General features: G+C 45.0%; 1 pseudogene; it reads left to right on the plus strand.

The window, feature by feature from the left end:
- Nucleotides 1–689: 689 nt before the first annotated feature.
- Nucleotides 690–1,873, plus strand: LOC136379505 (RNA-binding protein Raly pseudogene; annotated as a pseudogene).
- The last annotated feature ends 11,579 nt before the right edge of the window (nt 1,874–13,452 follow it).

Genomic DNA, 13,452 nt, shown 5'->3' on the forward strand with positions numbered 1-13,452 from the left:
TACCCAGACTCTGGGTGTCTAGAAAGGTTTTCCGGAGAAGTAGAGGCCCGATGTGGGTCTTGAGGAACAAATGGAAATTAAGCAGGGAAAGGGAGGGAAAGGCACTGCCAACCGAGACGGCAGCCTTAACCGTATGCACGACCTGCACGTGCAGGGAGCCTGAGACAGGGGCCCGGAGAATCGAGGGCTGCATGCAGAAGGGCTGCCACTAGTAGTCTGGTCTTTTTATCTACAGATAATGGGAGCCATTGACTGATTTTAAGAAAGAGAATGAGGCCCTGGCCGGTTGGCTCAATGGTAGAGTGTCGGCCTGGCGTGCAGGAGTCCCGGGTTCGATTCCTGGCCAGGGCACACAGGAGAAGTGCCCATCTGCTTCTCCACCCCTCCCCCTCTCCTTCCTCTCTATCTTTCTCTTCCTCTCCTGCAGCCGAGGCTCCATTGGAGCAAAGTTAGCCCGGGCGCTGAGGATGGCTCTGTGGCCTCTGCCTCAGGTGCTAGAATGGCCCTGGTTGCAACAGAGCAACGCCCCAGATGGGCAGAGCATTGCCCCCTGGTGGGCATGCCAGGTGGATCCTGGTCGGGCACATGTGGGAGTCTGTCTGACTGCCTCCCCATTTCCAACTTCAGAAAAATACAAAAAAAAAAAAAAGTGACAGGTTTCCTTTAGACCTCTCTGTGCAGTGGCCACCATGTCCTTGAAGATCCAGACAAGCAACATAACCAACAAGAATGATCCCAAGTCTATCGACTCCCAGGTCTTCATCTGAAACCTTAACACAGCTGTGATGAAGAAGTCAGATGTGGAGATCATCTTCTCCAAGTATGGCTATGTGGCTGTCTGTTCTGTGCACAGGGCTATGCCTTTGCCCAGTGTGCCAATGAGTGCCATGCCCAGGCAGCTGTGTTTGGAAAGAATGGGCAGGTGCTGGCTGGGCAGACCCTGGGCATCAACATGGCTGGCAAGCCCAACCAAGCAGCCCCAAAGGAATAAAGGGAGCAGCATCTACCATTTACAGGCTCTTCAACCTGTCACCCTTGCCTGTCCCCAGGGCTGTCCCTGTGAAGCAACCCTGGGTCACAGTCCCTTTGGTATACTGTGTCAAAACCACCATTCCCGTCAAGCTCTTTGCCCACTCCACAGCCATCACCACCTCAGCCAAGATGAAACTAAAGAGCAGCGAGCGGCAGACCATCAGGCAGAGCCAACGCAGCTCAAGTCTAACATCGTCGCCCTGCTGGGCTGTTTGGAACGGACTGCCTAGGAGCTGAAGCCAAACCCAGATGGCAAGAAGAAGGGTGACAGTGGCAGCGGCAGAGCAGCAGTGGTGGCAGCAGCTGGCCACCCCCCAAGAAGACACAGCTTCTGAAGAAGCACAGCCGGGACAGAGGCACAGACCGGCGCAGGCGGCGATGAGGAGGGGCCGTGACCCACCGCGAGGAAGAGCTGGAGACCCACCGCGAGGAAGAGCCGCTGACCCACGGCGAGGAAGAGCTGGAGACGGCCAGGACACAGGTGCGAGGATGGCGCTTTGCAGTGAGCAGCTGGACAGCAGCAATGGCTGCCAGCAGAGCGACTTGCATTGTATCAGACCTCAAGCTGGGCACCCACCCGATGCCACCCCAGGGGGTCCCTGAGGAGAGTTGGCAGCGGGCACCTCATCCGCCATGCATCCCAGCCAGTGCCACACCCTCTGCAGGTAGAGTTAGTGGCTTCTCCTCCCATGTGTCCTCCCTGGGGGCACTGCCCAGGCCAGAGGGCAGAGCAGAGTTCCCCCACACTCTGCCTCCCTGCCCCAGGACACCTCCAGCCTTGGGATTTTTCTATACGTTTGAAGAGGAGTGGGGGGAATCAAGAAGGAGACCCCCACAATAGAGACTGGATTTCTGGCAAAAACCAAAACAGGATGATACGATCCTATTTGCATTTTAAATGATTCTCATTGGGCTTCTGGCCACTGGGAGCTTGGTAAGAGAAGCCCCTTTGACCCCTTCCTGTTCTGTTATCCCAGCTCCCAGGAGCAACCTGGGCCTGGTCTCTAATAACCAGCCATACATCCTAACACCAATAAAACATGCTATTATTGATATAAAGAAAACGATTTTAAATTGAGATGCAAGCTGACTAAAAAACAGCATGGTTAGAAAACATTCCAGATCATAGCTGTTATCTTTTCCCTCTGCTGCTTTTATCATACCTAATGCAAACCTTGAAACCAACAAGCTAGCAGGGGTCGGGAACCTATGGCTCGCGAGCCAGATGTGGCTCTTTTGATGGCTGCATCTGGCTCGCAGACAAATCTTTAATAAAAAAATAATAATAACGTTAAAAATGTAAAACATTCTCATGTATTACAATCCATTCATTTCCTACCGCTCCTGTTTATGGTTGCAGGTGCTGGAGCCAATCACAGCTGTCCTCCGGGACAACACCAATTTTTTATTGGATAATGTGTAATGTATATGGGTTGTTGTATGGCTCTCATGGAATTACATTTTAAAATATGTGGCGTTCATGGCTCTCTCAGCCAGAAAGGTTCCCGACCCCTGAGCTAAAGATTCGGCAATTGTCAGATGATCCTCTCAGCTCAGCCTCTATCCCAGAGCCCGCGGGACTTAGCAGAGCTGGGACAGGGAGACTGGCTGGGAAAAACTATGAATCAAGAGCCAAGACATCATTTCTGGCTTCTTCCTAGTTAAGAAGGCAGTTTTGCAGTGTAGAGAGCCCTTGAACTTTGGAGACTGATAGAACTGGATTCAAAGTCCTCCCACGAAGGTTACCAACTTCACGGTAGCATACTGAATTGTTTTTTTGTTTTTTTAACATAGACAAGGGAATAAGACTATATACTCACTATTTGCTTTTTTATGCATAAATCAATTTTGGAAAAACACACAGGAGCCAATAACAAGTGGTATGGGGCTGGGCGAGTGGGCACTGAGTAGGTGGGGATGGGGGAGAGAACATTTTCATCTTGGGCAGACATATTTTTAAATCTTTGAATCAAGGAACTAAGTGACCCATTTAGAATATATCTCATCTCTAAAGGGGATGGAAACATGATTACTGGCTAGACTGTGGTGAGAACTGAGATAGATCATGTGAAGTGTGAGGATCCTGAAACACAAGCGTCTAGGAGACAGACCCGTCACCCTTCAGGAGGGGCACGTGCTCGGTGTCTTTGCGGTTTCACGATGGTGGTGACCAAAGACTGTCCTTTGTGGTCACGGTACAGAGAGACAAGATGGTACCAGAAGAAGGTTACTGACTCGACCAGTAACCTGCCACTAAATACAGCAGAAAAATAACAGTTTTCTCTTCCAGAACAATCAGTCAGAAGCCACTCATTTTATTTTTTTATGGTTACAAGTGGACTTGTGAGCCGGTGAAGTATTCACTATTTCCAAATGAAAAAAACGGAGACATTTTTATTTTAAGAAAGAATCGAATACTCAGCTGGCCTAGAAGTACACTGTACACTTTCCTTTCAGGTTCAGATATTTGGCTTGGCTAAAACTCTTTTTTGTTGTTGTTTTTACAGAGACAGAGTCAGAGAGAGGATTGATAGGGACAGACAGATAGGAACAGAGAGAGATGAGGAGCATCAATCAGTTTTTCGTTGGACATCTTAGTTGTTCATTGATTGCTTTCTCATATGTGCCTTGACTGTGGGGCTACAGCAGACCGAGTAACCCCTTGCTCGAGCCAGCGACCTTGGGTCCAAGCTGGTGAGCTTTTGCTCAAACCAGATGAGCCTGTGCTCAAGCTGGCAACCTCGGGGTCTCGAACTTGGGTCCTCGGCATCCCAGTCCAACACTCTATCCACTGCGCCACTGCCTGATCAGGCTAGCTAAAAACTCTTTTTGAGAAATATGTGGTTGAATGGCAAGTACAAAAGTCAGAAAAACGGTGTCTCAGTAACTTAAACTTATAGTTATGCAAGTTGTGAAATTGCTTGAATTCTTTGTAAAGATTAATAGCTAGTGATTTATGGGTTTGAACATGACTTAACATTTGCTTTTACTTTCATTTCAGCAAATATTTATGAAGGGTTCTCTGTGTACCTAACACTATTTTATATGCTGACCAGGCTTGTAAAGAAATGCTGCATATAATTCAGCTCCTGTCCTCAACAGATTTTTTTTTCCTTTTGGCAAAAATATAAAAAGCAGCACATAAGTGATTCTTTGCTTATATGTAATAAAGCGCCAGGGTAGTAAGAAAGCCATATTGGATGGAGTTGTCATGAAGAGGGGGAATCTTGGATGACCTTGGAAAATTAGGCAAGCAGGATGTGAGAAAACACTAAAATGAATTCTTTTCATTGTATAATTTCTCCACGGCTAAACAGATTCAAATGTGAATTGTACATTGCACTGTAAAAATTAAACAGTAAAGCCCTGGCCGGTTGGCTCAGCGGTAGAGCGTTGGCCTGGCATGCGGGGGACCCGGGTTCGATTCCTGGCCAGGGCACACAGGAGAGGCGCCCATTTGCTTCTCCACCCCCCCTCCTTCCGCTCTGTCTCTCTCTTCCCCTCCCGCAGCCAGGGCTCCATTGAAGCAAGGATGGCCCGGGTGCTGGGGATGGCTCCTTGGCCTCTGCCCCGGGCGCTGGAGTGGCTCTGGTCGCGGCAGAGCGACGCCCCGGAGGGGCAGAGCATCGCCCCCTGGTGGGCAGAGCGTAGCCCCTGGTGGGCGTGCCGGGTGGATCCCGGTCCGGCGCATGTGGGAGTCTGTCTGACTGTCTCTCCCCGTTTCCAGCTTCGGAAAGGTGCAAAAAAAAAAAAAAAAAAAAAAAAAAAAAAAAATTAAACAATAAATATAGGATCGTGCAAACTAGAGGACTAAATCATCTGCTTAATCATTTGTTCCTAGGTCACCTTTTGATGATTGTGAAAATGGGGAAATAAATCCTGGTGAGATGTGAAAATGACACCTCTTTCTCTTTTTAGCCTTGGCACTGTGGTGGACCGAGACGCAAGAGCACCCCCGGGGATGGTCAGAACACCATGAGCACCCTTGGTGTGCTTGGGTTTGGAAAATTGGTTAAAAAGTGTTTGGCGGAAGTTAGCTCAAATGTTCATCATCACGTAGATTATAAGTTTGGTGAAGATTCTTTTTTTTTTAATTTTTTTATTATAATTTTTATTTTTTTACAGGGACAGAGAGAGAGTCAGAGAGAGGGATAGACAGGGACAGACAGACAGAAACAGAGAGAAATGAGAAGCATCTATTATCAGTTTTTTTGTTGTGAGATCTTAGTTCATTGATTGATTTCTCATATGTGCCTTGACCGCAGGCCTTCAGCAGACTGAGTAACCCCTTGCTCGAGCCAGCGACCTTGGGTCCAAGCTGGTGAGCTTTTGCTCAAACCAGATGAGTCTGCGTTCAAGCTGGTGACCTCGGGGTCTCGAACCTGGGTCCTCCACATCCCAGTCCGACGCTCTATCCACTGTGCCACCGCTTGGTCAGGCTGGTGAAGATTCTTAAACAACCATGACCTTTTCTCAGAATAATGTCTTTTGATTAAAAATATATATGTACATAAATATATAAACACACATACATACATGTACAGTATATGTATACTCACATTACTTTAAAAAGCAATAACCCACTTAGAAAGCCATCGCCCGATTTCCTGAAGCCACAGATCACAACCTGCTGGCACCTGTGCCCCGCCCTGTTCTCGGGTTGTGGGCACCGCCTCGCGGATGGGTCTGTGCAGCCTCCGCGGCCTGACCACCGAAGGAAATGAGAAGAGCAAAGCAGACAGCAGGGCGGGCAGCAGACAGTTCTTCTTTAAAGTGAAAATCCCCTCCATACTAGATGGCTTATCTTTAAGCCTAGAAGCCAAGGGTGAGTGAGTCCTTGGAATTAGGCCTGGGGTCACCATCAGGGATCCAATAAAGTTAATGAAATGACTAATTAGATGCAGAATATTTTGCTCTTGTTACAGTTCACTAAGAAGTAAAAATGTGACAGTCTCTGCTTTGGAAGCTTATGACCTGAAGGAAATACAAACAGACCTCAATTTCCTTTTTTCTCACCTGAGTGGATATATCTCATGCCTTCCTGTCAAATCAGAAAGGCTCTGGTAGGGAGATTAAGCTCCTTTCAATACGTACTCAGAAAGACACCCGAAGAGTTAGAACAGTGAGCGCAACAGAAGCACCTGTTCCGAAGGCTTGGGAAGGGCTCCTTCCAAGAGTGTCCTTGGAATACAGATTACCCGCTCCTCCCATTCCTGGTCTCGAACAACATAGACTGTGGTGCATGTGCAATCGCCTAAAACACCGAAGAAAGTCATGGTCAAAAGCAGAAAAGCAATGGTTGCAGACCCTCTAAAATGATACAGTGGTTTATTTTACTTACTTAAATGACTATTATTTTCATTGTGAAATCATGGTACTTTATTTACATCTGCTGACTTCGTGCTTATGTACCTGCAGAAAGAGGCTGTGGGTACTGAAGAGACATATCTCATGGATAGAAACACAAATTGTAATGCTTTTCTCCAAGGGCAACCCTATGATTTCAATAAGAATTGAGCAGCATGGTGTTTTTATGTGAATAGCCCAGAGTAAAGGTGGGCCAATTGTAAATGAAAGAATTAACACATTTCTGAGAAAAAGCACTGGCGCTATCTACAAAAGTTCCCTAAGTTGTTTTTGAGTGAAAATTTAGAGTTTTAAGAATTCTTTTCAGTTGTTTTCTGTGGGTTCCTGCCTTTTCTTCTCCTGTCCCAGAATAACTTCTGGGCTTTTCTTTACTCACACTCACTATTCTTCTGACACCAGATGTGTGGGTTTTTTCCCCACACCAACTAATTTTCTGACAGCAGCTGAGCGCCCTACAATTCATTTCAGTTCTGACAGTATCTACTTAGCATTAGCGTGGATCCCAGAGGTGAAGCGCTCAGACTCACGAGGCTGCCTCCGCTTCAGACACCAAGGACAAGTCCCAGTTGCCAAAGCATGACCTGTACTTCAAACCGAAGCCACGGAATGGGGTTCTTACAGCCTTCTCTTTGGATCTGATAATTTTCTAGAAGGGCAAGACTTTTACCAGTTTATAAGAATAAATAAAAGATACCAAAGAATAGGCAAATAAAGTTACACAGACGAGGTACAAAAGGCTCCCAATCGCCGGAGCTCTGTTCACATGGAAGTAGGGTGCAACACCCTCCCATCACGCGGATGCGTTCAGCAACTTAGAAGCTATCAGGGCCCTGGCCGGTTGGCTCAGCGGTAGAGCATCGGCCTGGCGTGCGGGGGACCGGGGTTCGATTCCCGGCCAGGGCACATAGGAGAAGCGCCCATTTGCTTCTCCACCCCCCCTCCTTCCTCTCTGTCTCTCTCTTCCCCTCCCGCAGCCAAGGCTCCATTGGAGCAAGGATGGCCCCAGCGCTGGGGATGGCTCCTTGGCCTCTGCCCCAGGCGCTAGAGTGGCTCTGGTCGCGGCAGAGTGACGCCCCGGAGGGGCAGAGCATCGCCCCCTGGTGGGCAGAGCGTTGCTCCTGGTGGGGGTGCCAGGTGGATCCCGGTCTGGCTCATGCGGGAGTCTGTCTGACTGTCTCTCCCCATTTCTAGCTTCAGAAAAATGCAAAAAAAAAAAAAAAAAAAAAAAAAAAAAAATAGAAGCTATCAGAACCCACCTTCTGGGGATTTTAATGGAGGCTTCGCCACATAGGCATGGTCAATCTTTAACTCAATTTCTAGCTCCTCTCTTCTTTCTGGAGAGTAAGGAGTGGGATTGAGTGTTCCAAGCCTCTAATCATGACTTTGTCTTTCTGGTGACTGGGCCCCATCCATGGGCTCACGAAGAGTGGCCTCACTGGAAAAAAAAAAAGATGTCTTTGTCATCTGGTAAATTCCAAAGGATTTAGGAGCTCTGTGTTAGGAACTGGGGTCAAAGACCAACTATTGGCAGGAGCTTGGTTCAGAAACCAATGTGCATATATTTATTATTTCACACCTAGCCTGTCAGTTTCCTGAAGTGAAAGGCCAATGGCATATGGCCCATTTAGGGATCAGCCCTAAATCTGTGTGCACTGAAGAAGAGCTGTATCAGGGCAAGACAAATCGTCCTGCCACGCGGACTTGAGATCAGGTAAGGCCGTCTGGGCGTCACATAGAAAACGTTCCAGAGCCTGACCTGTGGTGGCGCAGTGGATAAAGCATCGACCTGGAAATGCTGAGGTTGCCAGTTCGAAACCCTGGGCTTGCCCAGTCAAGGCACATATGGGAGTTGATGCTTCTAGCTCCTCCCCCCCTTCTCTCTCTCTCTCTCTCTCTCTCTCCTCTCTGTCTCTCTCTCTCCCTTTCTCCTCTCTAAAATGAATAAAAAAACAAAACAAAAAAACTTAAAAAAAAAAAAAAGAAAACGTTCCAGAAAGCAAAGTTTACTCAGACCCGCAAACTGTCGGGATCAACTTCGAGACCGTGCATGGTTTCCAGGCCGCTTTGAGCCAGTCCTCTGCCACCTGGGCATGATTTCGAGTTGTCTTCATCGGTCCCTGGATTTCAGCTTCTGCTTTGACCCCTGAACCGGCGTCCCCCAGCCGCGTGCGTCCTTCTCGTTTCCCAAAGCCCCTTGATTGGCAGAAGTCCGTCTTCATTGTCTGCTTTTGTGTCTCAGCTACATACTTTGTGCCTCCTCAATTTATACTCTGAAAACCTTCAATTTTGTACCCTGAAAGCCTTCAATTTTGTAACTCTGTGGGAAAAAAATGCAATATCCCCGGGATGGAGAGCTTGTTGTGGCCTCTGGAGCACCTTCCGGACACGCGCTGCAGGCAGGGGCGGGCGGGCTGCTGTCTGTGGGCTCCCGGCAGCAGTGTTTTTCATGAAACTGGGTGCTCCGGTTGCTGTTAGCTTTTTGGATTCCAGTATAAAAAGAAAGCAGAAAACAGAATAAAACGTGTACTGGGAAAAGTACTTTGAAAAATACTTGAAAACATCTGAGTTCTGTGTCAGTGCACGAGATACAAATTGTTCGAGTATCATAAAGAGCGCGTGTGACAAAAAGGATGTGGGATTAACATCTGGCTATTCACATGTTATGGAATTAATAAGATTTAAAGGTCCTTCTGATTGAAAAAACATCCTTAGTAGTATATCATTGTGTCTGAAAATTCATATTTTCATGTCCAGAAAGCCTCCGATTAAATGTAACCATTTTTTTTCTGGCAGGTACATACACAAATGAATCACTACTAACATATTAGATGTAGTAAGTGGTACCGGGTCATTTGAGCTGAACAGGCTCTGAAAAAGGTCATATATGGAAAAATCATGTTTTAAACACAGGGCATGTTGAGGGTGTTTTTTTCTTTTTTTTTTTACAGAGACAGAGAGAGTCAGAGAGAGGGATAGATAGGGACAGACAGACAGGAATGGAGAGAGATGAGAAGCATCAATCATCAGTTTTTTGTTGCGACACCTTAGTTGTTCATTGATTGCTTTCTCATATGTGCCTTGACCACAGGCCTTCAGCAGACTGAGTAACCCCTTGCTCGAGCCAGCGACCTTGGGTCCAAGCTAGTGAGCTTTGCTCAAACCAGATGAGCCCACACTCAAGCTGGCGACCTCGGGGTCTCAAACCTGGGTCCTTCCGCATCCCAATCTGATGCTCTATCCACTGCACCACCGCCTGGTCAGGCATGTTGAGGGTGTTTTAAAATTGTGTTGCCAATCAGATAGATATTAGCTATGTGTGGCTACTTACACTTACATTCATATCTAAATTAATTAAAACGCATAATTTATTGCTCAGTCACACAAGCCACATTTCAAGTGCTGAGTAGCTGCATGTGGCTAGGGGTTGCCATATTGGACAGTGCAGATATGAAACATATCTGTTAGTAATAAAGGTTTTACTAGACAGCTGTGGTCTAGAGCAGAGAAAACTCAATGGAGAGGGCAAGTCTAAATGGACTGTTTCTATGTTGTACCTGGAACCCACAGCACCACAGAGAAAATACTGACAAAGACGTGGGGGCAGGGAAGGGCTCCATTAGGGAAATGAGATCACGTAGGGTGCGGTGTCAGGGCAACCAAAAGGCAAGCATTGCCGACTCCGCAATTCTGCCGGGAGCCGCCTGATTCTATGTTCTACGAGGGAAAGGTAGACTTCTTCAGCTTATGCCTGAGTTCAAATTCCAGCTCCGCAAAATACTAGTTTGGTGATTAAGTTATCAAACTCTTCTTAACTTTTCCTCATCTGTAGAACAGAGATGATATTTTCTACCTTGCACCATTGTCGTGAAGATGAAAGATGGTATCTGTTATTCCGGTACACCATGGGTGCTCAATAAATTAGAGTAATTATATCATGAAGCCCACTAGCCTGCCTTGCACCATGGGCCATGGTTCATACTTCTTTGTGTCCATCTCAGATTCCTGCACACAGTAGGCACTCCAAAAATAGTCATTTCATTTCGTTGACCCTGTGCACTCCCTCTCTCTCTCTGTTTTACACTCCTTTTGCTATGAATAAAGATCGCAGGAAAGATGCTGCACCAACTCCCATGGTGTTGGTAATGCGAGAGTAATTAACATGAAATAGGATCAGAATACAACAATACCTTGAAAGCCAATGCTTTTCAATGAATGAATTGAAAGATTGTCATTCATGAATAGCACTTAAACGGTACTGCTTGGACAGTTACTGCTTGATATTTATATTTGTTGAATTTTTGAAATTGTGCCCTTCACAGAATTGCTTCAGGGCACAAGAACAAAAAATTAATCCATTAATTATCATACATGAATCATTAAACAGCAACAGTAATTAATGGCTTAAGCTAATATATTTTTAAAAACTTTTTTTTTCAACAGTAGCCTTAGTCCTCCTTTGCTGAAGAAAGTTGGTTAAAGAGTTGCTGATTGGCAGAATAGCAGATGTGAACGTGGAAATGGAATCCCGTGAGTTCATCTGGTCCATTCTACTGCTTTAGTGTTAAAGCCAGGGTGGATGGATGTCCCCTCATTGTAAAGCTTTTTATAAGACATTTAAAAACCATTCTAGGTCTGTGCTCATTGTTGGGATTTCTTTTTCTTTATAGATATCTAAAGAGAGTTCATCTTTACCTAGGCACTAATAAGCAGCACCTGCGTCTGCATTTGTGAATCTGTCAAACGAAACATTTGAGTTTTTGATGAGTTTTTAAACTTGACTCTGAGGAGTCTTAGAGAGAAGGACAGCATGTGTGAACAGGCTCTTCCCAGCCCAATACTGCCTCCCATCCCTGATGAAGCCGGCACAGCGTTTTATACACTTCATTTGTTTGCTTTAATGGAGTTTGTAGAAAAGTTTCTAAAAACTTAGAAATAGGTTGAAAATCACTGAATTAGATAATTCTAAATTTCTGTTCACTTAAGTCCTCGTAAGTCCACTTGAGTAGTTCACAAACCTCTCCGCCAGATCCCATCCCCACACATTCTGATTTAGTGCTTTTGCTGGGGGACCCTGACATTTGAAAAACTTTCCCCAGAGGATTTTAACTTGCAGTCAGGGCTGAGAACGACTTTTTAGTAAAATTGTATTGATCTCTTTTTAAGTAGAAATGAGTATGGGCTCATTTAGTTTCTCATTTTTCTTCTGCCAGAGAACAGAGTTTTTCCCTGGAGAATTAATGTTTATAGAGATTATTTTATTCTTTTCCCCATATTCCTACATAAATCAATATTCTCACCTTGACATCTACTAAGAATAACTGTTATGCCTCTCAAACCATTTCACTTCATCATTTAACTGTACTGATTTGTATCTGTTATCAAAGATATGTTTCATTTCATTAAGATGGACTTTTTAGTTACATCTGTAAGTGCCCACATATAAATGTTAGTGTTGAGACTGCTTAAACAATGTTGGACTCTATTCTGTCTTACAATTGTTATTCTTTGTGCCAAAATTGAACTTATGATTGTGCTTTGCACACAGTAGGTCCCCACTGAGTGAATAATATATCACAATAAGAACCAATGCTTTATTCTATTTATTTGTTACAACATCAGCTGTAATCGCATACCATGCATTCGGAGCTGGGTGTTTGCCGACACCCAAAGGACCAACATCAAGTTAACAAGGTCAGCATTCCAGAGTTTGTTCAATTTAAATTTAATTTCTTTTTTTTTTTACTAGTCTTGTGTTCCAGTTAGTGGCTTTAAATTGGGTAAACAGGCACCAGGTGAATAAAAAACACCCCACACTCTCCCCCAGGAGTTTGATCAACCACGAAAGATCAAATTTTATCATAGGAGAGGTGACTGGAAGTCAATACCCACCCAGGCAAACTTTGTCACAAATGATCACACCTTCCATCTGTTCTTCTAAGGGCCCATTTACCTCTTCTAAAACTCATCAACTCTTTCCTACAAGGCCTGCACTTCCCTTTCCCTGCTAAGGGGGCACTTAAGCCTGAATTCTCAGCTACCCGTTTGAGTTCCCTATTTTCCACTGGGTATCTTCCATATATACATGTTAATAAAATTTTGTTTCTTTATCTCTTATTAATCTGTCTTTCATTAGAGGGTTGTCAGCTAAGAACACAGAAAAGCAAAGGTAAAATTATTTTCCTCCCCTTCATACTGAAGCTCCTAAGTAGTAGAAGTAGGCATCATCCCATTTCCACAGCTGCCAAATCGTCAACTCAAGCACTTATCACTTACTTTCCAGTTTAGTTTACTCTTAGTTTTTAGCCATTGGAAATCCCTGTACTGCCTAGTATTCCCAGGTGACAATTTAAAGACATTCATTTATGTTTATCTAAGATCCCTAGGTATTTGATAGATGAAGAATTTTCAGTTTATTCAGTCTACGGTATAGTTGAAACTAGTATCTATTTTTCTATTCAAATATTGGGTGGCTGGTGGGACTCTAGGACCCCTGAGACCTCACTGGCCCAGGCAAAGCCCAACTATGAGACAATGCCTGCCGCTCTGCCCTTGACGACCAGGTCATGAACATAGAAACCTCTCAGCACCAGTCAAGGCATGGGTTCAGTGGGAAGACAACTATAGTGTAGTATTTCCAATGGGTATACCTGAGCTCTATGAATACTGTCTACTTCAGTTTCTCCTGTTTATGATCTTGATATTGTTTGTCCTTGAGAGCCCTGACTCTTCATTTCCAGATTTCTTTTGAGTTTGTCTCTATTGCCCCAGTCTTATACTCAGCCTTATCCTAAGCACTATTGGGTTAAATTTGGTCTCTTGATTCAAATTTGCTTTTTCCATCTTTCTTGTTCTTCCTCCTGCCTTATCCCAAGATTTCAATTTATGACTTTTCCTTTGGAGAAAGGATCTTGCCAATCCTATCTTCTTTTTGGTGATATAGTTTGTTCCTTTCAGTATATGGCTCTGACCCAAAAAAGATATTGCAACTAAATCTGTACAACTATGTATAGGTGGGGCAAAAGTAGATTTACAGTTGTTCATATGGAAAATAAT

Source organism: Saccopteryx leptura, chromosome 8, assembly GCF_036850995.1.
Source record: "Saccopteryx leptura isolate mSacLep1 chromosome 8, mSacLep1_pri_phased_curated, whole genome shotgun sequence".
In the NCBI taxonomy this organism is placed as follows: domain Eukaryota; kingdom Metazoa; phylum Chordata; class Mammalia; order Chiroptera; family Emballonuridae; genus Saccopteryx; species Saccopteryx leptura.